At 31.3% G+C, this 27,764-nt stretch overlaps 1 long non-coding RNA gene and 1 other non-coding gene across 5 annotated transcripts in view; one reads left to right on the forward strand and one right to left on the reverse strand.

The window, feature by feature from the left end:
- Positions 1 to 453: 453 nt before the first annotated feature.
- On the reverse strand, positions 454 to 558 carry LOC114077398. Its single transcript, XR_003578704.1, has one exon. It is a non-coding gene; the product is annotated as a small nucleolar RNA R71 (small nucleolar RNA).
- Positions 559 to 11,182: 10,624 nt separating this feature from the next.
- LOC107019043 overlaps positions 11,183 to 27,764 on the forward strand; it is a 19,905-nt gene continuing 3,323 nt past the window's right edge. Inside the window, exons 1-4 of one of the 4 annotated variants that reach the window (XR_003578292.1) lie at positions 11,183 to 11,541; positions 17,251 to 17,312; positions 20,919 to 21,049; positions 22,174 to 25,658. This is a non-coding gene — a long non-coding RNA (uncharacterized LOC107019043). The remainder of the gene's footprint in view (positions 11,542 to 17,250; positions 17,313 to 20,918; positions 21,050 to 22,173; positions 25,659 to 27,764) is intronic. The other 3 variants (XR_003578290.1, XR_003578291.1, XR_003578293.1) reach the window with 3 other exon arrangements.

Raw genomic sequence — 27,764 nt, forward strand, 5'->3', positions numbered from 1 at the left:
TCTTCTATCGTTGTTTACAAATACTTTATTTCTTGTTTTGTTAACTTTATAGGTGACTACATGAGTAATCAAGGGAGTCATACTGTCAATTATGATGAGCTGTTCACTGATGAGGTTCAATTGAGAGATGTCGGTCGAGCTAGTACCATATGTCTACCACCAACCATGGGAAACACCGTCTTTCATATCAACAGACCTATGTTACATTTAATTTCTTTAAATGAAAGGACTCTATGGAGGAAAAGCTTATGAAGAACCACACAATCATCTTAAAAACTTCATTGATGTGTGTTGTTCTTTAACTTTACAAACATAAGGCAAGAATCGATTCATATGAGGTTATTTTCTTTTTCACTTACGTGAGAGTTTACAACTTTGTTAGCTGAGTTTACGGATGGATCTATCACATCTTGTATTGCTTGATATATTCTTCCCACCTTCTCAAATGTTGCAACTCTCAAATGTGATAACAAACTTTCATCAAAATGTTAGTGAACCTCTTCATGAGGCTTGATTGCATTTTCAGAAATAGATACTCCAATGTCCAACTCATGGGTTTCCAGATGCATTACTTTTGCAAGTTTTCTATAAGGTAATTGATCAAATAAAAAAAATGATTGCCAATAATAATGTCGGCGGTACTATCATGACTCAAACATTTGGTCACGTTTGCATTTCTTGATTGGGTGGAGAAGACAAATCGAGTTTGGCATACTAGAGAGGTCAAAGTAGCAAAGGATGTTGCTTCCTCTTCATCTATTACCAATGAACAAAGGTTGAAGGATAAAGAGAGCGATGAAGACATTGGCAGGATGATAACACAAACGAACCTCTTGACTAAACATGTGACGAGAGGTGGTTCAAAAAGTGTGAATGCGGTAGAAAACAAGTGGAAGTAAGAGTTATGAAGTTGATAAATTTGAGGTGAAGTTCAATTTCTATCAAACCAAGTGTGTGGGGAGGGGGGGGGTTCTTTTCATACATTCCAAAGGGTTGTATTAATTTATTATTTTGTTCCCGCTAGATTATTGAGGTGTATAGTTAGACTTTTTGATATTGTTATGTTCTTATAAACCTTAAATATCATTTATTTCATTGCTTTTCATTATGCATTTTCTTTTCAAGATCAATCGGCCTATGATGCCTACTGGGTACCTGCTATTTTGGTACTCATGTTACACTTTGAATCTATTTTTCCTAATGTAGATCTGAGCGCCAACTAACAATGATGAATTTTACAATGCAATAGGGGCTTTCCGATATAGAGGTTGACCTGATGGCATCCTAGTTTAACTCATCATCGTCTATACATAGTTTTTTCTAGTCTTTTGTATTCAAGACAAATTTGTACTTGTTTTGGTTATTTTGTAGATTGTACTCATTTTAGTAGCTTTGTACCTTCAGTCACTAGGTTGTGCATTGGATTTGTATCTTTGCATATATCTATGTCATTTCCTTGTTTCCGTTATTTATTCCTATTTATTATTTTTGTCTTCTCGTTGGTTGTTGATTCTTCCCAATATGCATGTTACCTGTCGTTGTGGATGTGAGATGGCTTAACTACCGGTGGGTTTTGGTAGCTGTCACATGAACACTTAGCGTTCAGAGACTTTATACTTTTCTTATTTTTATTATGTTTAGATATTTTGTAGTTTGTTAGATAACTTTATTGTAAATAGCTCAATTTTGTACTTTAGATGCTCTTGTAACGCTGTTTAGGTTTTTTTTTTTTTAAGGGAAGTTCAAACTAGAAACTAATATGATATTTGCATAATAGGAACAAGAGAGTGAAGGAGTACTGAGTAGGATTTTACAACATAAAAAGTTAAACGAACCCATTTCATTGACGAACTCATCTTATTGAAATATTATTGAAATATTTTTTTTAACTATACTTCTTATTTTGGTATCAGAGCCTTAGATCTAAAAGACCTTATATGAGAGAAGATTATTATTCTAGAAAAACTTTTGCTTATCATAGAACTCTGTTTTATAATAGACAACATTTAAAAATAGTTAAATTATATAAAAAATCTTTAGAAAATCATCTAAATGACTTAGGATTAAGATTATCCTTAACTTATACATATAAAAATTCTGTAGAGACACTTAGAGAAACTATTAGACAATCGCAAAAACAAATTAGTGAAGAATTAAATCAGGTAAAATTTGAAATAAAAGAAGTAACGGAAAGAATAATAGTAATTAAAAATAATCCTTATTATTATAACTCAGTAGGTTAATATATGAGAAGACCATATAAGAATACTAGAGAATATAAAAAAGTTAAAAGAAAATTATTAAGTTTATATTTAGAATCAGATAGATTATTAAAGCATTTAAAAACAACTATCCCAATAAGCTCTAAAAAAGAAATAAGTAATAGATTAGATCATATATTTTTTTTAGCCAAAATACTAGAAAAAAAATTAATAAGACATCTCACATCTAGAAAAATCTCAATTAAATTTATTGTATGAGAAATCTTCCTTTTGCTAAATATATAAGAATAAATTATTGGATATTATATAGAAATATAAACGAAAAACAAAGACTACAAAAAGAAGAAAAAGAACTAGAAGCCTATATATATATTTGTGAAAACGAATTTTTTAAACCAACAAATTTTGAACACAATATAAACAACGAAGAATATATAAAAAGATTAAAGTGGGAGTTACAAGATATTAATACTAGTATATATAATTATACCAAAAGAATAAAACAATTTAGAAAAAATTACGAACCAACTACGTTAGGATAAAATAAATAGTAAAAATAGCTTCATTAAAAAATATAGAATATTTAGATTTACAAATAACTTCAGAAAAAAGATTTAAGAGAAAAGGAGAAAACATTATTAAGTGTAATTTTGATAGTGGAGAACATAGTTTACACACAGAAGATCCTCAATATAATACTTTAATAGATTTATTGATAAACCTTAGTGAAAAAATTAAAGAACATAATTGTAAAATCATACAGATATTAAGCGAACAAGAAGAAACTTATAATAGACAAAAACAAATTTTCAATAAGATAGAAGAAAATTTAGATTATTTAAAAGAACAAGGAATAGAGCTAACAAAAAAATTAAATAATAAATTAAAAGAAGAAGTTAATAAAACTTTAATCATAAAACTACAAGAAATAAAGACAGAATTAGAATCAATAAAAGAAATAGTTCTTTCATGATAGATTTAATAGAACTAGAAACACATAAAGAAGCAATAAGGTTAATAGAAAAAAAGATTGTTCTTCCGTTAGATTATAAAGAATTTAACCCATCTTCAAAGTCAGATCAAGTTATTATACAACAAAATAATATAATAATATCACTTCTATTACAATTACATAAAAAGATAGATAAAAAAGAAAAATCTGAAGGGAAAAATATAAGCACAGCTGGAGTAGAAGAACTAATAGAAAAACTAAATAAGATAGAAATTACTCCTCAACAAGAAAAAATAGTCAAAAAACAGAAAAAATGGACATTTTTTCAACTAGATCAAGAGATAAAAGACCAGAAAGACCAAGACCAAGTTACACCCAGAATAAAATAACTAATAATTTTATATCAAAAATATTAAATAGAAAGACAAGAGAAGAAAATAATCAACAATTAGACGAAATAATAGATACAGATAAAGATATACAAATATTCCAACAGAATCAATTAAATCTATTAAATCCAAAAGTCTTATATGATACAAATTCAAAATCTCAATTATACAGACATTATAGAGAAGAACAATTATCGGTATTAGGAAAAAACTCTGTATCTTTACCCCTCATAAATGAAGAATCTGTAAAAGAAATAAAATATGTCAAAAAAGATTTAATGCATTTAGGATTAATAGTAATAGGAATTAAAGGATTAGCCAGAAAAAATCTAGGAACAAAGACACTAATTACCATATATGATAATAGATGGTCAGATATAAAAAAGGCAATTATAGGATTAACAGAAGTAGACATGACTAATAATGGAGGAATCTTCTATATAAGTCCAGACTTTATGATGAATTTAGATGAATTAGGAACACAAATTAGAATAGGAATACAAACTAAAGGATATGAAGAAATGAATAGTGGAAAAAATTTATTAATATGTGTAGGATTCTTAGGAAAAATGACAGATAATAGTAACACTAGATTTAAACTACAAATAAAAGATGTAGTAGAAGTAATGGGAAATAAAGGAATAAAATTAATAAAACCTATAAAAATAAATCCTGAAGAATATGCAGGATTAGAATGGAAATTAGGAGATTTTAAAGCAAAAGAAGCCTTAATACCCGATGCTCACTTAATATATACAAATTCTAAAGGAGAACCTTCAATTAGATTTACAGATTATAATTACGAAGCTCAAAAAGACCAAGAAGAGGAAAGTGTTATAGAAGAAATGCCTTTGACAGGAATGAATATAGAAATAATACTAGAAGAGGATTATGCAGTAGATTTAGCTATAGAAAAAGCAAAAGAAATATGCAAAAATAATAAAAATAGACTATTTACATGTAAAGGATGCAAATCAAAAAACTTAAATTTAGAACAAACTATTTCTCATTTTAAAATATGTGAACAAAGAACTGATAACAAAGGATATAGATTAGAAAAAACTTTACAGGATAAGATAGAAAAAAGTAATAATATAATAACACAAATACAAGACAACGATAGTGAAATATCTGAGTTAGAATCTATACTAAGTCAAAAAGAATTAATGGAAACTGCGAGTTCTAGTAGCCCATTCCAAAGAACAAATGAACAGGGATATACTGCAGACAATAGTACAGGAAATATACCACGTAGAAGAGTATATAGACAAGGAGATACTCCAATAACAGAAGTTAAACCTATGGGAAAAAGAATGCCTATAGAAGAACCAATAATACTCCAAGAAGGAGGAAGTAAAGGTAAAATTCTAAATATAGCAGCACATGATCCACAAAGATGGAATTCGGTAATAGACTTATGGAAAGGAATAGTAGTAGCAGATTTTATAAAAAATTATACAGAAACTGATGCTGAAACAATGTATAAATACCTAGAAACATTCCTAGGAGAATCAACTAAAGCTCTATGGGAAGCCTATAAAGTAGAATTCCCATCAGAATTTCAGTATTTAGTATCATTAGGTCCAAATCCTTATAATTTTACAAATAAAATACATACATTAATAACAGGAGAAGATCCAAATAGTGGATTATTAGCCCTACAACGAAATGCAGTAATAAAATTAGAACAATTAAGTATAAGTAATTGGTATTATATAAAGAAATTTTTAAATGATTATTTTTATTATTGTACAATTAGTGGAAACGCTTTTGACCAAGACTTAGGCAAAAAGTTATTTAATAAACTACCAGGAGCCTTAGGAAGAGAAATAGAAGAAAGATGGACTAAAAGAGAAGGAGTAGCACAAAACCCTCAAGCTAAATGGTCAATAGGACATAGAATACAACATATAATGGAAATATTACAAGAAAAATGTACTAATTTACAAATACAAAAACAATTAAAACAGAATGAAATGAATTTCTGTAAAGACATAATATATACAACCCAAAATTATGACAAAAACCAATATAAAAAGAAAAAGTATAAAAGATATAACCCACAAAATAATAAAATATATAATAAAAAAGGATATTTTCTTAGAAAATCTTCAGCTAGAAAACCATATTTAAACAGAGATAGACATGTTAGAAAATATAGAACGGATAGAAACTACAAAAATAAATTAGAATGCTTCACATGTGGAAGTATAGAACATTTAGCAAATACTTGTCCTAAAAGATATAATGCAAAAACTAGAAACGCTCAATTAGTAGAAGAATTTAATGAAGCACTATTAAATGTAGATGAATATATGTCAGATAATGAAAGTATTTATTCTATAGTAAGTATTGATATAGATGAAAATAACAAAGAAGAAGACTCTTCTAATTCAGAAGGAGAAGAATTAATTAATGAAATAGGAATAGAAAACTTAAACATAGATGACTTAAAAATTAATTTTATGAATATAATAGAATGTGAACATAATTTTGAAAAAGATACTGGATTAGATAGTAATCCATGTAATTGGTGTAAATGGTATCCAAGTAAATATAAAAGAGCTAAATGTAATAAATGTTTTATAGAAGGATGTATAAATTGTATAGAAACACAATTAGGAATAATAGCTCAGAAAAAGAAAGAAGTATATACAAACGAACCTTTAATAAATTTAAAAATATTAGCATTAGAAGCAAAAGTAAAAGAATTAGAAGAAAGAATAATAAGATTAGAAAAAGGAAAAAATGTTGAACAGGAACTACAATTAGACAATCAAGAATTAATGAATGAAGAACCTAATACTTTAATCTGTAATGAAGATAAAAATATAAATACTATTAAAATACTAGCAAAACTTCAAATTGGAAAATATGAAATAGAAACTTTAGCATTAATAGATTCAGGATGCACTAAAAGTATTTTAAATAAAAAGATTGTACCTATAGAATTAATAAAAACCTTAGAAAAACCACTTGCAGCTATGCAAATGGATGGAACACATAATATATATAGACATTATATAGATAAAGCTCATATAAGTTTCTTAAACACTTGTTCAGAATTTCATAAACCCACTTATAAAATGGGTAAAATATGGGTACGAGATTTGGATATAAGAGTAGATTTTGTGTTAGGACTAGACTTTATACTACACAACAAAGGAGGAACTTTAATAACTAGAGACGGAATATTTTTTATGAAAAATACTACTTATACTTCAGTTTTAACTAACAAAATTGACACTAAAGTAAGACATGAAGAAAAATGTTGTGACAATTGTGAAAATAATATACAATGTATTAAAAAGGACTGTAATACATTATATGAAAACATACTAGAAATAGATGAAGAAAATGAAATAATTAATAAAAATTATGTTCTAATAGAAATGGAGACAGAATTATATAATTTTAAGACAGGAATTCAGCAAATAGGACAAATAAAAAATCAAAAGGATCTTGATAACATAGTAAAAATATTAGATCAAATAGAAATAATAGGAGAAAAACCTTTAAAACATTGGGAAAATAATCAAATAGTATGCAAATTAGATATAATAAACCCAGAATATATAATAAAAACGGCCGCGATAGAAGCCACAAATCAAGATCAAGAAGACTTTAAAATACAAATTAAAGAATTATTAGAATTAGGAGTAATAAGAAGATCAACTTCGAAACATAGATCAGCAGCTTTCATGGTAAGAAATCATAATGAAATAGTTAGAGGAAAAGCTAGAATGGTTATAAATTACAAAAGATTAAATGATAACACTAGAACAGATGGATATAAATTACCAGACAAAACAGAATTAATAAATAGAATTCAAGGTAAAACAATTTTTAGTAAATTTGATTGCAAGTCAGGATATTGGCAAATAAAAATGCATCCAGCTAGTATTGAATGGACTGCATTTACTTGCCCCGAAGGACATTTTGAATGGCTAGTTATGCCATTTGGATTAAAAACAGCACCTCCAATATTTCAAAGAAAAATGGATAAAATATTTGGAGAATATAAAAGATTCGTCTTAGTATATGTAGATGATATTTTAGTATTCAGTAAAAATATAAAAGAACATTTAGGACACTTACAAACAGTTTTTAGACTATTTGTTAATAATGGAATAATAATTAGTAAAAAGAAGATAGAATTATGCAAAAATTATATAAATTTTTTAGGAATCACTTTAGGAGAAGGGAAGGTTAAATTACAACCTCATATAGCTAAAAAGGCCTTAGATATGCCAGATAAATTAGATAATTTAAAAGATTTACAAAAATTTTTAGGTATAGTTAATTATGCAAGACCTTTCATTAAAGATTTAGGAAAAATAGCAGGACCATTATATTCTAAGACAGGAAATAAAGGACAAAGAAATTTTAATATTGAAGATATAAGATTAGTACAAAAAATAAAAGAAAAAATAAAAAATATACCTGATCTTAATATGCCATTAGAATCAGATTATATAATAATAGAGACAGATGGAAGCTTTGATGGATGGGGAGCAGTGTTAAAATCAAAACCACATAAATATAGCTCTAAACAAGAAGAAAAAATTTGTGCTTATCAAAGTGGAAAGTTTAAAGAAAAAGGAAATAAAGCTAGTATAGATGTAGAAATTTTAGCTGTAATATATGGTTTAAATAGTTTTAGAATTTATATTTTAAATAAACCAGAAATTTTAATAAGAACTGATTGTGAAGCAATAGTAAAATTCCATCAAAAGATTAATGATAAAACAAGTAGTAGAAGAAGATGGCTAAATTTTTTAGACACTATATCAATTTATAATTCTATAATTTTTGAACATATTAAAGGGAATGATAATAATATTGCAGATCAACTAAGTAGATTATTAATCAAAGTATAATTTTAAATTTTTCAGAATGAGACCTTCTTTTCAAGACAAGGGCAAAGGAGTTCAACCTCCAACCCAAGATTACTCAGACATATACAGACAGACAGTATTATCTAATTTACAGTTTAGACCTTTAAATAAAATAGATGATAATAAAATAGAAAGATTACAATTTGGACAACATAATCTAATAGCATATGAGTCATCTAATTTAACTTTTAGAAGTTTACCTATATATCAGATAGATAAACAACAAAAATGTTTAATAGACAATATATGGATAGCCCATAATAAGAAAGACACTAAATATATAATTGCAGTTTTAAATGCCTTAGGATTTTATTTTAATAGTAAAAATAAGGAAAACAAATTTAAATACTATGTTGTTATTCATGGTAAAACAAATGGAATTTTTCAGACTTGGATAGAAGTATTAGATTCTATCAAAGGTTTTTCAAAACCTCTTTTTAAAGGCTTTAATGATTTTACTGAAGCACTAGATTATGCTAGAGGGATATTAGGCCCAAACTACTATATCTCTCCCTCTCTTAAACAAAATCCAGACAAAATTCCTCAATACCATATTCAGAAAGACACAGATAAAATTATATTTTGCGATCATTGTTCTTCAATGACCGAAGCTTTCAAGAGATTAAATCTCAAGAATGAATTATTAGCTCAAGAAAATCTCCAGCTAAAGAACAAGATGGCAAAAATGGAGAATGACTTAAAAGACAATCAGATCAATATACAGGGTTTTCCATCCCCAATAAAAATGGATGAGATGGGTGTACATTCCCCACTGAATGTAAATAAATCTACTGTATCGGATAAAGATACAGCTAGTCCGGTTCAAACGGTAGCCGGTAAAGACTCATCAAATCCGTTAATGGCTGTCACTTTGCCAAAAAGTGAAAAAGGAGAAAGCTCATCCTCAAGAAGACAACTACCAATTTCTTTTAGTCAGAAAATTAGACAAAAAACCAAAAAATCACAAAAAAATAAAGATTTAGAATCCATCATAACCAAGACTGTAGAAAAACTACTTAAAGAACAACAAGACAAAGACAAACATATGAACCCCAGCCCAATACAAAGCCCAAGACAAAATACAGATTTAAGCCCAAATAATTCAGATGGTTTTTCAGACTCTATGCAATTTGCTCAAGACCCAAACGACTATGACTCGGGCATGAGCTTTGATTCCGTTGCTTTACATAACTTAGACACATAAAAAAAAAAAAATATATATATATATATATACAATAATGTAGTCAAAAAAGAGGAATGCCTCTTTTGTCAACAATGTGAGTCCCACTTTACTCACTACCACACATTTGTGGAAAAACTGTTGGGACGCGTCGTTACTTTATTAGAATAGATAAGTATTAAAGATCCTTTTTGTATAAGACAAATAATAAGTGATAAGGGAATAGTAATAATTCAGACAAAGGATGGATGATAATGCAAAGAAAGGAATCATTTCACGTGCGATGGGGCCCAATGCGTACCCGGCGAAAAAGATGAAATTATTTTCATTCTGAAGTCCGAAGTTTGAAGTCCATATTTGTGTATATATAGAAGACATTATCAGAAGAAGAAGGCAGAGAGAAAAAGAGAGCAAGCAAAGAAAGCAAAAAATCTATCATCTGCAAATCTTAATCCCTCCAAAAATCCTTCCTCTTTAAAAAAAAAAAAAAAATTTAGGTTCTTAGGTTTTGTTTAAAGTTTTTGTAAAGTTATTTTGGAAGTCGTTCGGGTTTCCCGAAAGGGAAACTTCACTCTGTTCTTATAATGTAAGTTTCATATTTATTTTCTAGTAAAACTTCCCATATATGTAAATTATCTGTGTTTTATGTATGTTTACTTTTATAATTATTCAAATATTCATGTAAATTTATAAAAATCATCATGAATCTATATTACTTAGTATATGGTTAGTCTCTTAGCTTCTTAAAAGTATCGATGGATTAACCTGTAAATTCCTAGGACGAATCAAGGTTAAATGTTCTAAGAAAAGAACTATAAATAACCAATTCCAGGGTGGGGTTAAAGAAGATTACTCTTAAGAACAAAGGCTAAGGGAAAGAGATGAACAGTATTAATAGATTCATGAATGGACAGAGTCCATAAAAAAAAAAAATATATATATATATATATATATGTCTTTCTGGGTTTCTTTTCCGACCTTGTTGTATATTTGATACCATTTGCCATATTTCAATGCTGGGGGGGGGGGGCATTCTTATGTTGTCATTTCTTCAACATTTATTATTTCTAGATATCGCTAGTAATCTTGGGTTTTTGATTGACTAATAGGGGTTATGAGAAGGTGCCATCATAATTCGGTTTCATGTCCTGACATAAAAACATGAAAAATACAAGAAAAAAACTACCTTTAAAAGCTATAAATTAAATTGTGTATCCCATTTATGACTTCTAAGTAGTTAATCTTATAAATTGAATAAAAAATGTTCTTATTAGTAAATAAAAAAAATTTCATCTAATTTAGTGGTATCATCTAATTTAGTGGAAAACTTTCATCGTTGGTGGCTACTATTTTTTTTATTAAGGATTTTTTTTGTATAACTGAGAAGTGAATTGGTGTGGAATCAATGATTCTCAATTCTTATTTCAAATTTCTTAGTTTGCAGTGAAAATTCTACAATTCATATTAATTACTGAAAGTACTTTTTATCATTATTAGTATTTCTAGTTTTTTCTCAAATAATTAATATATCTTATTTATTCATTCACAAAATCTCTATAATTCGTTTTCTCCCATATCATACTCTTTCTTTTCAAATGTTCTCCTTCTAGTCTCTCACCACCCGTAAGACAAAACCATCGCCGGCACAATTCTTGCCGGAAAGTATGGTCGGTACAAATCTGTATCAGATCTGTCCAATAAAGATCAAATTGAGCAACGTCCAACTATTTCTGGCGTCTTCCAGTGATTTCGGGAGATCTCCAGGAATCTGACAACATACACTCCAACATACACTCCAATAAAGACCAGATATGGAAACATCCATCCAATTCTGGCGTCTTCCAACAATTTCTGGTGACTTTCGATGACATGCAACAATTCCGATGACTTCCAAATTTAGGTTTGTTGCTATTTTTAAACCTCTTGGTACTACCAAGTGTAACTCAATGTTCTCTTGATCTTTCTCTTTGTAGAATGTATTAGCGACTCTATGCATTAAACTACATTTATCCTATTCGGAATTCAAATGCATATTTGTTATTGAATGCCTATGAATGTCAGAATCTTCCATTGAATTGTTTCCATAGTATAATATGAGTACAACTTGTGCTACTTTATCATTGTGTATTAACATAATTCTGTATTTCTTCTTGTCAGCTTAGTTTAGCCTTAGTGGCCCTGGTAAGAGATGATAAAATATGGTCTTATCAAAGGTTGGGGTCAGGGTCGGGAATGTGATTAAGGGGGATGCAAGGTTGATATTAGGGTCTTAAAACATAGGGAATTTTTTCATGAAGTCCATTGAGTTAGTGAAAATCCTTAAGAAGAGGAAGATCAATATAGCTTACATTCAAGAGACTAGATGGATAGGTTCTAAAGCTTGGGATGTGGATGGGTTTATACTTGGTTACTCAAGAAGTCTGAGGCCTAAAGGGAGCAAGTGGTAGATTTTCAGAGGATTAACAATAGATTGTTGGAGATCAAGCTAGTCATTTGAGGGCTAATATTGATGTAGTTAGTGCATATGCTCCACATTCAGTCTTAGACAAAGAGGTAAATACATGTTTTTGGGAAGGATTGGATGTGATTTTGGGAGGGTTTTTTGAATCATCGAGAAGGTTTTCATTGGCAGAGATTTCAATATACACATTGGTATCTCCTAGTGGTTTTGATGATGTGTATGGAGGCATTGGTTTTAGGCCTAGTAATTGAGGTAGAACCTCGCTCATGGATTTTGCTAGAGCTTTTCAGTTGGTGATAGCTAAGTTGTGTATCAAAGAAGGTTGAACACTTGCTTACCTTTCGTAGGGCGCTGGTTAATTCACATATATATTACTTGCTTATAAGGAAAGTCAATAGAGAACTTTATATGGATTGTGAAGTTATTTTGGGTGAAAATGTTACTTCTCAACATAAGCTTTTGGTTATGGACATGGAGATTAAGCAAGAAACAAGAAAGAAGAAGTTATATGTTAGGCCTATGAATAAATAGGGGAGGGGTTTGACAATTTTCCTCTCCTATAAAATTTGGGAGAAGTTGGTATGATGGCGGATTGGAAGGTAGTGCGGAAGCGGAAAGAATGTAGGATAAAATAGCAAGCTAGTTGCAATAGGGAAAAGTTAGAGTGGTGTTAGGGGTGTTAAAGGGTAACTTTGGTGGACACCGAGGTTATTGATTGTGGAATGGAGAAGTTACAAAGTTGAAGCAAAAAAAGGTTAAATGCGAGTCAACGACATGGATGAGGAAAAAATGCGGGCAAATTGAGAAATATATATGGTTGAACAACATCTTTGTAAAGACGGTATGTTAAACTAGGAGACAAAGGTGGAGATAAAAATTTCTACAAGTTTACGAAGGAAAGTGAGAGAAGGCTTGAGACTTGACTTGGATCAAGTGAAGTGTATCAAGGATGAAGAAGGCAAGGTTCTAATAGAGGAGATCCTTATTAAGAAATTATGGCTAGCATACTTTCATAAACTATTGAATAAACACGGTGACGAACATATTGTGTTGGGTGATTTGGAGATTTATAAGATACATTGTGTTTATGGGTATTGTAGGCTTAAAAGGTTGAAAAGGTGAAATTTGATATTACTAGGATGACCAAGGGTAAAGAGAGAAGTGAAATGTGATATTAGTAGGATTTCCAATGGTAAAGAGACAGGTCCATATGATATCCCAATAGAGTTTTGGAAGAGCGTGGATAGATAGGTTAGGAGTGGTTGACTAGCTTGTATAATGTCTTTTTAAGATGACTAAGATGCTCGAGGAAAGGAGGTAAATTACAATGGTTCCATTGTAAAAGAACAAGTATGATATAAGAAATTACAACATCTATAGGGATATTAAATTGTTAAGTCACATTACGAATGTATGGGAGAGATTAGGATGAGTGTCAGAAAGGGTGACTCTATTTCCAAGAATCATTTTGTAATCCTGACCGGGAGTTCGACCATGGAATCCACCCATATTGTAAGGAGTTTGATGAAAAAATATATATCAAGAAAAGAAGAGAGACTTATATATGGTGTTTATTTTGACCTTGAGATTGCCTATGATAAAGTACCAAGATACGCCTTGTGATGTCTTGAGAGAAGAGGTGTGTTGATGCCTTAATTTATAATGTTAAAGGATACATATGAAAAAGCTAAATAAGGGTAAGAATGATTGGAGGAAACTCAAAGCACTTTTGTATAGAGATAGGGTTACATAAGGGATCAACTCTTAGTGCATGTTTTTTACCTTAATGATGGATTTATTGATGTAAGACCTTAAAAATGAGGTTCCATGGTGTAAGCTTGGATTGCATAGTACTAACTGATGAGATAGACAATGTAGTTAATTATAAGTTAGAGGTGTACATGGAGACTAAAGGGTTCAAGTCGAGTAAGGAAATACAGAATATTTAAGAGAAAATTCAATAATTGATGCTTGAGGTAGGTGTGGAAGTGAGACTTGACATACAAAATATCCTCATGAGAGATAGAGTCAAGTATCTGGAGTCTGTAATCCAAGGGAGAGGTGATATCAATGATAATATCACATAACATATTAATATGGTGTGGATGAAGTGGAGGCTTGCCTGCCACGACCCAAAAATCCCAGTCATGATAAAACCTACCAATAGTTTAAAGCATTAGACAAAAAACACAGTGGAATGAGAAACAACTATAATATATACAAAGCATTAGTACAAGATCCAATCATATGACTTGGTGGACTATAGTAAAAAGCTACTATACAAGTAGATGTTCCAAAAGTGGATCAAAAGTACACATTTGTGTCAAATACCAAAGACTAGTCGAAAACTATATACATGCGAAGATAAGTAGAACTAAGACATCATCTGCTCACCCTCTATCTCTGAGCATATGCTCCAAGAAATCCCGAATAATCATTGTCAGACTTTAATCATGGTGAAGGCATTCTGACTAACCCAACAGAACCATCATGTCAAAACATAAACTCGACTAGTAGAAGTGTACCGGGACTTAAAATGTGGTCGGTAGAAATGTGCGTAGGCCTGAGTCGTGGCTAGTAAACATCAATTGCCTTTGAATCACACGCTCTTCTCCATGCGGGAACACATCATAGGGAGAAATCATAATCACCAAGGACCACTCCAGGTTAAACTTCAAGATCGATCCAATACAACCAACATAGCCAGAACTCGCAAAAGATTATAATGGGGATGAAACATACGAGAAATCATGGATTAACGGTTACAAGATCTCAGTTGCCGCCAAGCTAAAAGTTCATACTATCAAACCAAACTCGGCTATATCACTCTACAGAGAGCTAATCTGTCCAAAGAAATGTTAGAGAATTTCTAAGGAAAAAGAGTCCAAATTGCAAGTATAATACAACACTAGCCTACACCTAGGATAAGAAAAAGAAAAATCTACTAATCTATACAATCCACAGTAGAGAAACCGCAAGGAATGATACAATCAATGCAACTAAAGTAGCATGCTTGATTCCTCGAAAATAAGGCTTAGGCAGCGTTCTAACTATTAAACATGATTCAAACTAGAAACCCATGCATAGACTAGCTAATAAACATGAATTTACTAGTACAAATCAATCTAATGATCATTAAGTTGTAGCCTACCTCAATTCGTACCGCACACACTCCAAATCCACTACATTGTAGCTTAGACCTTCCAAATTACATATGATCACTACCATGGTGACAAATAAATGATTACAATATCAATATGGATGTTATGAAATCCAAATCGCAACAATTGAACAGAGGCCCAAAAAGGAGTCAAAACTGCATTATTGGACTTGCATTGAGAAATATGAAATTGAGTCCACTCATTGGTCTCATATAGATTTAGAAAATTGTTCCCCAAGAACGGGAACGTTTTGAGCTTTTACAACAAGACAAAATGGTTCATGCAATAACAAGGAATATAATTCACTATTAAAGAGGGAAGGGAAGATCTTCAAGAAAAGAATTTACCGCCAATGTAATTCCCCTACATCGTCTGGATGGTCCAAATATGTAGTTCTAGATATTCCTAAGAAAATGTAAGTAAATAAACTCAATTAGATCTCCAAACCTTCCCCTAAGCTCTAGAATCTAGAAATACCTTTTCATCTCCGTAGACAACATCTTTGTTTTAGGTAAATCGTCTCCCCGTTCAGGCGGATACCATAGACACAAAATAATTGAACTCAAACATTTGAACAATGATCAAATTTTCAAGACTCGTCCTTTAAATTGGATCAATTAAATGACTTTCATGATCATGATAGTCAATATGGTGAGGCCAACCCTGACCTTTCTTCGTGAATGTGGAAGCCTATCTGAAAACGTGAATGGTCAAGGTCCCACCTCTCCATGAACGCGTAGGCGAGCATGTGAACGTGGTGAGCAGATCTCTTGGTCTCTAAGAATGCAGCTCTAAGCCTGCATACGTGATGAATATAATCATGGTGCACCAACAAAGGTTACCCAAGCTTAAGTTGGACTTGGTGAAATGCCTTGATAGAGCCTCATGATTTGTTCAGAACCCCACGCACACAAACATACTATGCTACCCCAGAAAACTCAACATTCCAAACTTAAAGATGTCAAAATTTGTAACTAAGGTTGTCTTTACAAAAGGGGATCCTACACCCAAGCTCTACATGTGGCTCAAAATAAGCCCAGAATCTCAGGGTATGCACCAAAGGTCTTTCTAGATCAAACTCAATGTTTTGAATAAAATTAAACCATAAGAATTGCATTTTGAGACCATATACCTAATGTTTTCACTGAAATCAACCATTCATATTTCAAAATCTCCAATACATAAAAACTCACATAAAATCAAATGCACGACTACGTGACTAAACTGTCGATCTCAGCAAGTCATAAATGACTTGGTTCGCTATAGAAAATCTCTAGATGCTGAAAATAAAGAATAAAGAACAAAGGTAAGTTATATAGAGTAACGGTTAGAAGTACATTTTTATTGGGACTTAGTGTTGGCTAGTCAAGAACTCCCATATCTAGAAGATGCATTTTAGAGGGATAAGGATGTTGAGGAGGATGTGTTATCATACTAGGAGTGATAAGATTAGAAATGAGGATATATTCGGGAAAAGGTCGTAGTGGCACTGGGAGTGGCTTCTATGGTGGATAAAAAAGGAAAGCAAGACTCGGATGTTTTGAACATGTGAAGAGTAAATGCATAGACACACTAATGATAAGGAGTAATAGGTTGGTTATAGAGGGTATGGTAAGAGGTAGAGGCCGACAAAAGAAGTACCCAGGGGAGGTGATAAGTCAAGATATGATACAATTTCAGATTATGTAGTATATGACCTTAGATAGGAGCGTGTGAAGGATGAGTTTTAGGACAAAAGGTTAGTAGGTAGTGTAATGTTATCTTGCAAAGGTTTTCTAGTGTTTGCCATGGTACAAGTCATATTATTTTAGTTCTTGTTTTTTTATCATTGTTTATTATTGTTTTCAATAATATATCCTATTCTTTTGATTGTGTTTCAATTATTCACATTATTTTATTGTTGTTTTGTCTCCGATATGGTAATCGTTGCACTGTTTCCTTGTTATTTTATATATTCTCTTGACTTTCTCCTTCTTCGTTATATCAGGATTTATTTCATTTAAGTCGAGGATCATTTGGAAACTGTATGCTTACCTTCATAAGGTGGTGGTGAGTTTTGCGTTCATTCTACTTTCCATAGACCTTAACTTGTGGAATTTCAATAGTTGTATTATTGTTGTTATTAGAAGACATCCTCATGTCCCCGCTCTTAAGACTATTGCTTCAGTTTGATCAAAACTAAAATCTTAAAATGCCTTCTTGTTAGAGATTATGTATGGCCCCACTTCATCAAAATGAACTCAAAACATAAACTAAAAATCACAAAAGTCGCAACTAACATAAGACAAAACAGGAAAACATGACAATACCCAACATATGAGCATTTCCCAAATCAGGGTAATATACTATTGTAGAAAAGATATGTTGTTGGTGGTGAACTGATGATTCAAAAGTAGATCTCTATTTTTGTTAATAATCGAAAAATGGAAAAAACACTTCTCTTTTGCGGGTTTTTTAACCCAATCGTCCTTAAAGCGAACCTTTGTTTGACCTTCTATGGCATGGCTTGAAGTAAAGAATTGCTTACAATCGATGCATTAGTATAATAGAAGGAAGTGTAGGATAAAGTGTCTCATAATAGGGGCTAGGTTCCGACAACTCTCGCTTCTTCATGACCCTAAAAACTAATCACTTTTATCAATTTGGGAAAACAAAGCTACCTTATCATCAACCGTAGAATATGTAAATCAAATAAGGCATATGATGACAATGAAGTCTCATTTTGATGGGCACACTTTTTTTTACCTCCTACGAAATAATTTCACCTAGATTTCACGAAAGAAACAACTGAATTCCTTTTCAATGTTGAAATCGTGTCAAACACAACCTTATAATATCATATATTTGCATGGAAGGTCCTTGAAATATTCTAGGCTTGTAGAGTATTCTAATATGGGGTATTATTTGTAAATATGTAGAAACTTATAAAATAAATATTATTTTCATTTTAGAGACAAGTGACTAATATAAATATAGATTCATTCATCACTAAACGAATCAAACAAATATTTCAAGTTCTCTCAAATATAAATATCCCTCGCAAGAGAATTATGAGGGAAATTTGTATTGGAGAGATTTTAAATTATTCGGTTGATGTGTTTACTGATGAGTGTCTCTGTATTTATATTTCTAACTTGGGCTAAAATAAAAATAATATTTTTAAATATATAAGTTCATACATATTTACAAATAATTCTCCATTCTAGAATATTCGTCAAGTCTAGAATATTTCAAGGATCTTTCATACAAATCTATGGTATTCAAAGGTTGTTATTGACATGAGTTCAACACTGAAAGGACTTTAGTTTTTATAGTTTCCTAGATAACTACGTAGGTGGAAGAAACGGTAGTTAAGAGGGAGTGGCAATTGCTCTTTGAGTCTCTCGCTTATTTGTTTCCTGAAATAGTTCATGAGGTTTTTACTTCCTAGCAATCTAGGATGTATCATAAAAATATTAAGGCGTTGATTGATATCTATCCGTTCTTAGAAAGTGGTTTGGTTCATGATGTAGTGATTAATTGCACGATAAAGGTCATAAACTATATGTTGTATGATTCTAAAAAGGTGTTGGGTACTGAATTTGCACATCAGGTGGAAACAAGGAAGATCAATGCCCTTATATTGCTCAAGTTATTGCTCGGGCCGGATGTCTTCATGGCCCACGTCTGATAGCACAATAATGAAGAAAGATTTGACATTCAAGATAAGCATTGGCTTAACTTTGTGTGTTCATGCTTGATTCCTTCCGAAATGATACCAAAATAGCCATTCACAAGGAGATATTTGTGCCTTGTATCAATCACATCTTGATAAATCTAGGTGAAATTATTGGGGAGGAGATAAAAAAAAAGGTGTGCCCGTCAAAAAGAGACTTCATTGTTAAAGAATGACAAAGTCTCATATTGGAGATTAATGAGTTGGGTGGAGTCCTTATAAGAATTGGAAAATCCTCCTCCTTTGACCTAGTTTTTTGGGCGTGAGATAAGCCTATGACTTAATTTAACATTGTATCGTAGCAAAACCCCTCTCACCCAATATTGGGGCCCCCCAAAAATACAAAATGTACACGCACTAGATATTAAGCACTGCCCGTGAGGTGGGCTGTTAAAGAATGACAAAAGTCCCTCACTGGTGGTAAATGATATGAGTTGATTCCTTATAAGGCTTTTGCAGTCTTCCTCCCTTTGAGCTAGCTTTGGGGTATTAGTTAAGCCTTAGACTTAATTTAACAGTATCTAGTTAATTGTGCAAAACGTTTTGTTTTCTATATTGAGTAGTATAAATATGGATGTAGTTAATGATTGTAATCATTTAAAGTGGTCTTAATAGCCTATATAAAACTTGAGCATTCTCTAAGAAAGGATTCTCCTTCTATATTTTTTTTATAGATACATGTATCTCAAATAACTAGATACATGTATTACAGAATCCTAAAAGACTTCCTGAAAAATTAAGAAACAATATTGAAAGATAAATATTAACATGTGAATGCATTAATTCCAATAATCCCCCTTAATGCATATATTTGACAACCCTAATCCCTTCTCGAAGATGGAAAAACTTTTCTTTCAAAAGTGTTTTAGTGAAGATGTCAGCAAGTTGTTCTTTTATCTGGAAATAATTACAACTGAATTTTATTTTTCACTTGTTCTTTCCAATATCTCCTTCTTGATTGAGTTTAGTTTTATAAATCCACTTTAGACATACAAATTCTCTTTCTTTGGGTATATCTTCACACACACCCAAGTTATTTTTCTAAATCATCCGTATTTTTTCTGTTAAGGCTTTCTTCCAAATATCATATTTTATTGCCTCCTCATAATCTTCTTTCTCAACACAGGAAAAGTTGCATCTTTGATAAATGTCACTCAACATTTTTGTACGTCTTATATGTGGTTCTTCATCATCAGAATATGAGATTTCTCCCCTTTGAGGGTCATCTTCCTCTTTCTCATCTTCTTTTTAATTTGATACATCTTAAGATACGATGAAATTATTCTCTACCTTAATCTCAATATGCATCTGCGGAAGCTCTTGCACCATGTCTTTTTGCTTGAGAAGCTTTCAAACCTTGAAAATTCAAGTGACAAAATCTTTTGTGCCAAAGTCATGAATCATCTACAACTTCATTTTTGAATGCGTTGTAATGAAATTACAAAGGAAATTCTATTTTTAATCATATGTACTTCGATAATGCCTTGATTTGTCTTAATTTTATCATTAATCTTGCAATAATTATATCTAAACAAAAGAGTAACCATTTTCCATGAACTGACCAACACAAATCAAACTTTCATGGGTACCATTATCAACTACATGTATCTATAGAACATATAAAAGGAAAATACTTACTTAGAGAGTGCTCAAGTTTTATATGGTCTATTTAAGGTTACTTGAGATGATTACAATCATCAACTACAACTCTATTTATAATAATCAAAGTAATAAACAAAAATTTTTGCACAATTAACGAGATACATGTATTACAAAATCCTAAAAGACTTCTTGAAAAACTAAGAGACAATATTGAAACACTAAACATCAAAGTGTGAATGCATTAATTCCAACATTCATTGCCATTCATGTGTCTTATTTCTATTAAATGCTTGAATGTTAAGATAACATTGTTGTCCCACATTGATAAAAATGATTAGCTTTGGGGCTTATACCTTAAGGTGAAAGTTGGAGTTCTAGTGCAAATGCAAATGTGAGGACCAGCTTAAGGAGGCATCAGACATTAATGTTACTCTGATAGGTCCCCATGATGTACCGTGATTCCAGTTAGGTAGTCCTAACTCCCTACCTTCATGAATGCTTTATTTTATGAATTAGGGACAATGCATATTTTTTACTTGGGGAGTTCATTTTTGTTATGATATTATGAGATATATTGATGATGGTATCAAGTTCAGGCTTGGTTGTTGTTTTGAGATATTTTAGATACATTTGTATGCCTTTGGTTGCATAATTCGTAATTATTGTATGCCCTTATGGGCGATATTTCTACTTGATGTCTTTGATTTTATTGATGTATCGATTCCTCTCACTAGGCTTATTTTAATGGTATATGTAGTCATTCGTAATTTTCCTCTTATGAGAAGATTTTAGGAAATAAACAACTAAATTCCTTTTCAATGTTTAAATCACGTCGCTCGCAACCTTAAAATATCATAGATTTGCATGGAAGATCTTTGAAATATTCTAGGCTTGTAGAGTATTCTAGAAAGGGGTATCATTGTAAATATGTATGAACTAATAAAATAAATTTTATTTTCATTTTAGCCACAAGTGACTAATATAAATATAGAGTCATTCATCACTAAACGAATCAAGAAATTAATTCAAGTTCTCTCAAATACAAATTTCCCTAGCAAGAGAATTATGAGGGAGATTTGCATTGGAGAGATATTTGGTTGATGTATTTACTGATGAGTGTCTCTCTATTTATATTATTTACTTGGGGATAAAATAAAAATAATATAGTTGTATGTATAAGTTCATACATATATACAAATAATTCTCCATTCTAGAATATTTGTCATGTCTAGAATATTTCGAGGATCATCCATGCAAATCTATGGTATTCAAAGGTTGTCAGCGACATGAACATTTAAAAGGACTTTTGTTTGTATGGTTTCCGAGATAACTATGTGGAGTTAGAACAAAAAATATTTAAGAGGGAGTGTCAATTTCTCTTTGAATTTCTCGGTTGTTTGTTTCCTGAAATAGTTCATGAGGTTTTTGCTTCCTACCAAGGTAGGATGAATCATAAATACTATAAGGCGTTGGTAGATATGTCTTAGGAAGTGTTTTTTTTGTTCATGATGTAGTGGTTAATTGCACAATAAAGGCCATAAACTATGTGTTTTATGATTCTAAAATGTGTTTGGTACTGAATATGCACATCAGGTGGAATCAAGGAAGTTCAATGCCCTTACATTGCATAGGTTATAGCTCGGGGATGTCTTATTGGGCCAAGTCTGGTAGCACAAGTATGAAGAAAGATTTGACCATTCAAGCCAAGCATTGTCTCAACTTTGTGTGTTCATGCTTGATTTCTTCCATAAATGATACCAAAATAGCCATTCACAAAGAGATACTTGTGGCTTGTAGCTTCAATCACATCTTGATAAATCTAGGTGAAATCATTGGGGAGGAGATAAAAAAAGTGTGCACGTCAAAATGAGACTTCATTGTTAAAGAATGACAAAATCTCATTTTGGTGGTTAATGAGATGGGTGGAGTCCTTATAAGAATTGGGAAATCCTCCTCCCTTTGAGCTAGCTTTTGGTGTGTGAGATAAGCCTATGAACTAATTTAAAATTGTATCATAGCAGAGACTTTCTCACCCAATGTTGGGCCGCTCCAAAAATAAAAAAATGTCCATGCACTAGATATTAAGCACTGCACGTGAGGTGGGGTGTTAAGAATGGAAAAAGTCTCACACGCTGGTAAAAGAGATGAGTTGATTCCTTATAAGGCTTGGACAATCATCCTCCATTTGAGATAGCTTTTGGTGTCTGAATTAAGCCTTAGACTTAATTTAACAGTATCTGGTTAATTTTGCAAAAATTTTTGTTTTCTATTTTGAGTAGTATAAATATGGATGTAGTTAATGATTGTAATCATCTCAAGTGGCCTTAAGTAGCCTATATAAAACAAAAGCACTCTCTGGGAAAGAACTCTCCTTCTATATTTCCTACAGATACATGTATCGCAAATAACTAGACATATATATATATTACAGAACCCTAAAAGACTTCCTAAAAAATTAAGAGACAATATTGAAAGACAAAACATCAATATGTGAATGCACTAATTCCAACAATGCTCGTTAGTGCATTTATTTGACAACTCTAATGCCTTCTCGAAGATGGAAAATCTTTTCTTCCGAAAGTGCTTTAGTGAAGATGTCAGAAAGTCATTCTCTTGTCTGACAATAATTATAACTGAATTTCATCTTTCTCTTGTTCTTTCCAATATCTCCTTCTTGATTGAGTTTGGTTTTTATAAGTCCACTTTAAACTTATAACTTCTCTTTCTTTGGGTATATATTCACATACACTCAAGTTATTTTTCTAAATGATTCGAATTTTTCTGTTAAGATTTTCTTCTAAACATCATGTTTTATTGCCTCCTCATAATTTTCTTTCTCAACACAAGCAAAATTACATCTTAGATAAATGTCACTCAACGGTTTTGTATGTCTTAGAGGTGGTTCTTCATCATTTGAATCTGAGATGTGAGGGTCATCTTCCTCTTTCTTATCCTCTTTTTGATTTAATAAAGATATGATAAAATTATTCTCTACCTTAATCTCAATATGCATCTGCGGAAGGTCGTGCACTATGTCGTTTTGCTTGAGAAGCTTTCAAACCTTGAAAATTCAAGTGACAAGATCTTTTGTGCCAAAGTCATGAATCATCTGCAACTTCATTTTTGAATGCATTGTAATGAAATTACAAAGGAAATTTTCTTTTTATCATCTGTACTTCGATAATGACTTGATTTGGATCAATTTTATAGCAAATCTTGCACTAATTATCTCTAAACACAAGAGTAGCCAATTTCCATGAACTGACCAATACTAATCAAACTTTCATGGGTACCATTATACACTACATGTATCTATAGGAAATGTAAAAGGAAAATACTTACTTAGAGAGTGCTCAAGTTTTATATAGACTATTTAAGGTTACTTGAGATGATTATAATCATTAACTACAACCCTATTTATACTACTCAAAATAATAAATTTTATCTTTTGCACAATTAACGAGATACATGTATTACAAAATTCTAAAAGACTTCTTGAAAAACTAAGAGACAATATTGAAACACTAAACATCAAAGTGTGAATACACTATTTCCAACAATTCCACTTAATGCATTTATTTGAAAACTCTAAGGCTTCTCGAAGATGGAAAAACTTTTCTTTCGGAAGTACTTTGGTGAATGTCGCCTTTCTGTTGTGCTTTTGAATATCTCCTTCTTGATTGAATTTGGTTTTATAAATACGTTTTAGACTTAGAACTTCTCTTTCTTTGGGTATATATTCACACACTCCCAAGTTTTTTTTCTCAATCATTCGATTTTTTTCTGCCAAGGCTTTCTTCCAAACATCATGTTTTATTGCCTCCTCATAATTTTGTTCCTCAACACTGACAAAGTTGCATTTTTGATAAATGTCACCCAACATTTTTTTTACCTCTTGGAGGTGGTTCTTCATCAGAATTTGAGATTTCTCACCCTTGAGGGACATCTTCCTCTTTCTCATCCTCTTCTTGATTTGACACATCTATGAAAAGCCTTTTTAAAGATAGAAAATTTATGTTTTATAAGAGCTCAAAATAGTGTAAATTGTTATATGTGCTACAAAAGACATTTGTCAAATTGCCAAGAGTTCAAGTCTTCTTCTCACCTAATAGGAATGTATTTTCTTGATGACAAGAAATAACTTATGTTTGGGATTTTAATAAGTTGGTGTTTACCAACTTAATGAATCTCTTGGAAATTGATAATTTGGGGACCGAAGTTGATACATAGTAGAGAAGAAGATCTAATTCTACTTTTAGCTTATTTGAGAAGAAAATTATACAACTATTAAAGCTTAGGATTTATTTTACTTGAATTGAAGAGTTACTAACCATTGATTATTTTACTTGAAAAATGGGTAAAAGTTTTAAGAAGGATTCATTAGCAAGGATTTGGGCTTTTACCCATTTGATAATTGCTGCTAGAAATAGAGTAGTTTACTTGAGCTAAATTGGTTGTTTAATTTGAAACATTTTGGGGTTTGGAAAAATCAAAAGAGAATTGCCTTTTTATATTGGGAAATTGTAAATTCAGTCGAAGTCAATGTTACCCATGTCAATATCGTTTCATATTCAAATGTGATAATCCAATTGGATGTTATAGACCCATGCTATCAACTGTTTGAATCAGATTTTATAATATAGTTCAATTTAAATATGTAAGATAATGTAGTTTCCCCAACCCCCTCCCCCAAATTTAATTTCCCGCTGCAAACAAATAATGAAACATAGACATAGAAATCACTCTTATTTTCTTGGATTCGATCCTGACTTAAAGTTGATATAAAAATATATTGTAAAGGACTATTTCTATTTCTTTTAAAAAGATATTAGTACATTACCATCTCACCCCTTAGACACAAGATAGGCCTCATGGTACACCCTATGCAAATTTGGGTACAATTGAGGAAAACTTTGGGGTTAACCCAGCCTGGTACACTTATTTAAAAACTCATCCCCCAATTTCTCCCCTCATTTTTTCACTTCTTGCACCACTATTCTTGCAATTTCTCTCAAATAAAACCGTGAAGCACACTCTATTTTCAATCTTCTTCTTCTATAACTTTATTAAGCTTCAAGGTAAGTTTTATATTAGTTTATACTCAATTACTTTGTTGTTTAAAGGTTAGTTTGCCTAAATTCATTCATATTTTTGCCCTTATTCCTTATGAATGTTTAAAATTGATATAAGGATGGGATTTTGATCATAAATTGTTGGGTTATTGCTAAACATTAATGGGTAATGGAGAACAAGCTTAAAATTAATACAAAACCTGAAAGTAGGCCAAGGGTTTAACTTTTGAAATTGACTTGCATAAATTACAGTCAATTACTGCATTATTGTTGAAATTGGTTATTATTCATCGCCTTCATCTTCTCTAGTGCTATCACAAGATTTTCTTATGGTGTGGAGGAATCAATTGTTTTTTACCTAATCAATAACTGGAGATCTGGCACTTGCTGGAATCAATTCTTTCTTCCTACCACGAACACCTCTTCTATCTTGTCCTCTAGCGCGAGTCACAACATTAGCAATTATCTTGGGTGCCTTTGCTCTACCTTCTCTTGAACATGTCCGTACTATATTCGACAAAAAAGAGTGAAAGAGTTAGATTCCAATTTTATCACTAGATACCTATTAAAATCAAGTAATAAAGTGAAGGAAAGAAGGAAGTGGGTTTTTCCTAGTGTCTTGTATCCTCTCGAAGAGACATACAGACGTCTCAGTACAATTTCATAAGACTCTATTAGACATGTTCTTGTATGACGAGATCAACAAACATAGGGCTCTAATATCAATTGTCATGACATAGATTGTCCTAATTGGTACCCACAATAACCTCCTTCGAGGGTGAACTAAATCTTACCAACTAATGTATGCTAATACTAAATCTTAATCATAAAGTGAAGCATTAAGACAAGAAATAAAGTATCAACCATAATAAATTGCATTTCCAATATCTGAAAGATATCACACTAGAACTCTATCTATCAAATGTCTAAGAGTAACAAAAACCAATAAACTAGGTCAATGTCTTAAAAGGAAATACATCAATCATTAGAAAATATGTGGTTGCATTGACGAAAGTACTCAGATTTGAATGTAACTATGCTAGTGTGGAACTGCATATAGACATCTCTAGATCACAATGTATACTCGAAAAAAGTGCAGTAGTAAAATCAATACAATTAGAATATACTAGTAGGTATCATATGACAATTCAAACAAGTAACAAGTATATAAACATAATCCATCAAATAAGCAGAATGTTCACTCCAAATATTCAACAAATGGCCCACAATCAAGAAATCATCATCAACCATATGTGTAGCAATAAATGGTCTCACTCCAAACATATAAGTATCATTACCCAATGGAAATATAACTCACCACTACTAAGATAATCATCATAAAAAATATTGCAATCTATATTCCGTCACATACAATAAGAAAATATATCCACACTGATATATGGCATATGTATGTCATCAGTCTCACCAGTCACTCACACAGCATATAAACATGTATGCTAAAGAGTCTTGAATCTTACTCATCTTGTCATGTACTACATAAGACCTGGGATATCCATGCACCATATTGGTGTGGTGCCCGATCAATTACTTGTACTAGCATGGTGCTCGATCACATAATTCCTCATTAAGTGCACATAATACTATTCACAACTTATTTATACAAGAATCATTATCTCAACAAATATCATTCACAATGAAGACCAATCAACATATTTTTATATCGCATATGAAGGACTAATCAAAGTCACACACCATGTAAACTGTAAGCTAATTCGCGGAGCCTTTCTTTTTCTCACACCTTGGAATGCTCTAACTGTAAGACAAATAATTACAACTATGCTTAATCATCTACTCTTCAAAGTATAGTCTTGGGAAATCAAAACTAACTTCACTCTACCCTTTATCAAGGTCTAACTCATTACCCCAAGGGCTATTTCATTATGCAATATATTTTTCATGATCATAAAAGCCTACTACATTGACTTTCTACTCTATTCACCCTCTTGGAGAAAAGAATTATCTTGGTAAAGGCAAACCAACAAAAGGTTTGTGAGGCACCATTAACTTTTTGAAACATGTTTAAGTGGATCACTTATGTACTTTAAACCTAAAATAAAATAACAAAAGTAAAACTTTATATATATATATATA

Source organism: Solanum pennellii, chromosome 5 (assembly GCF_001406875.1).
Source record: "Solanum pennellii chromosome 5, SPENNV200".
NCBI classification, from domain to species: domain Eukaryota; kingdom Viridiplantae; phylum Streptophyta; class Magnoliopsida; order Solanales; family Solanaceae; genus Solanum; species Solanum pennellii.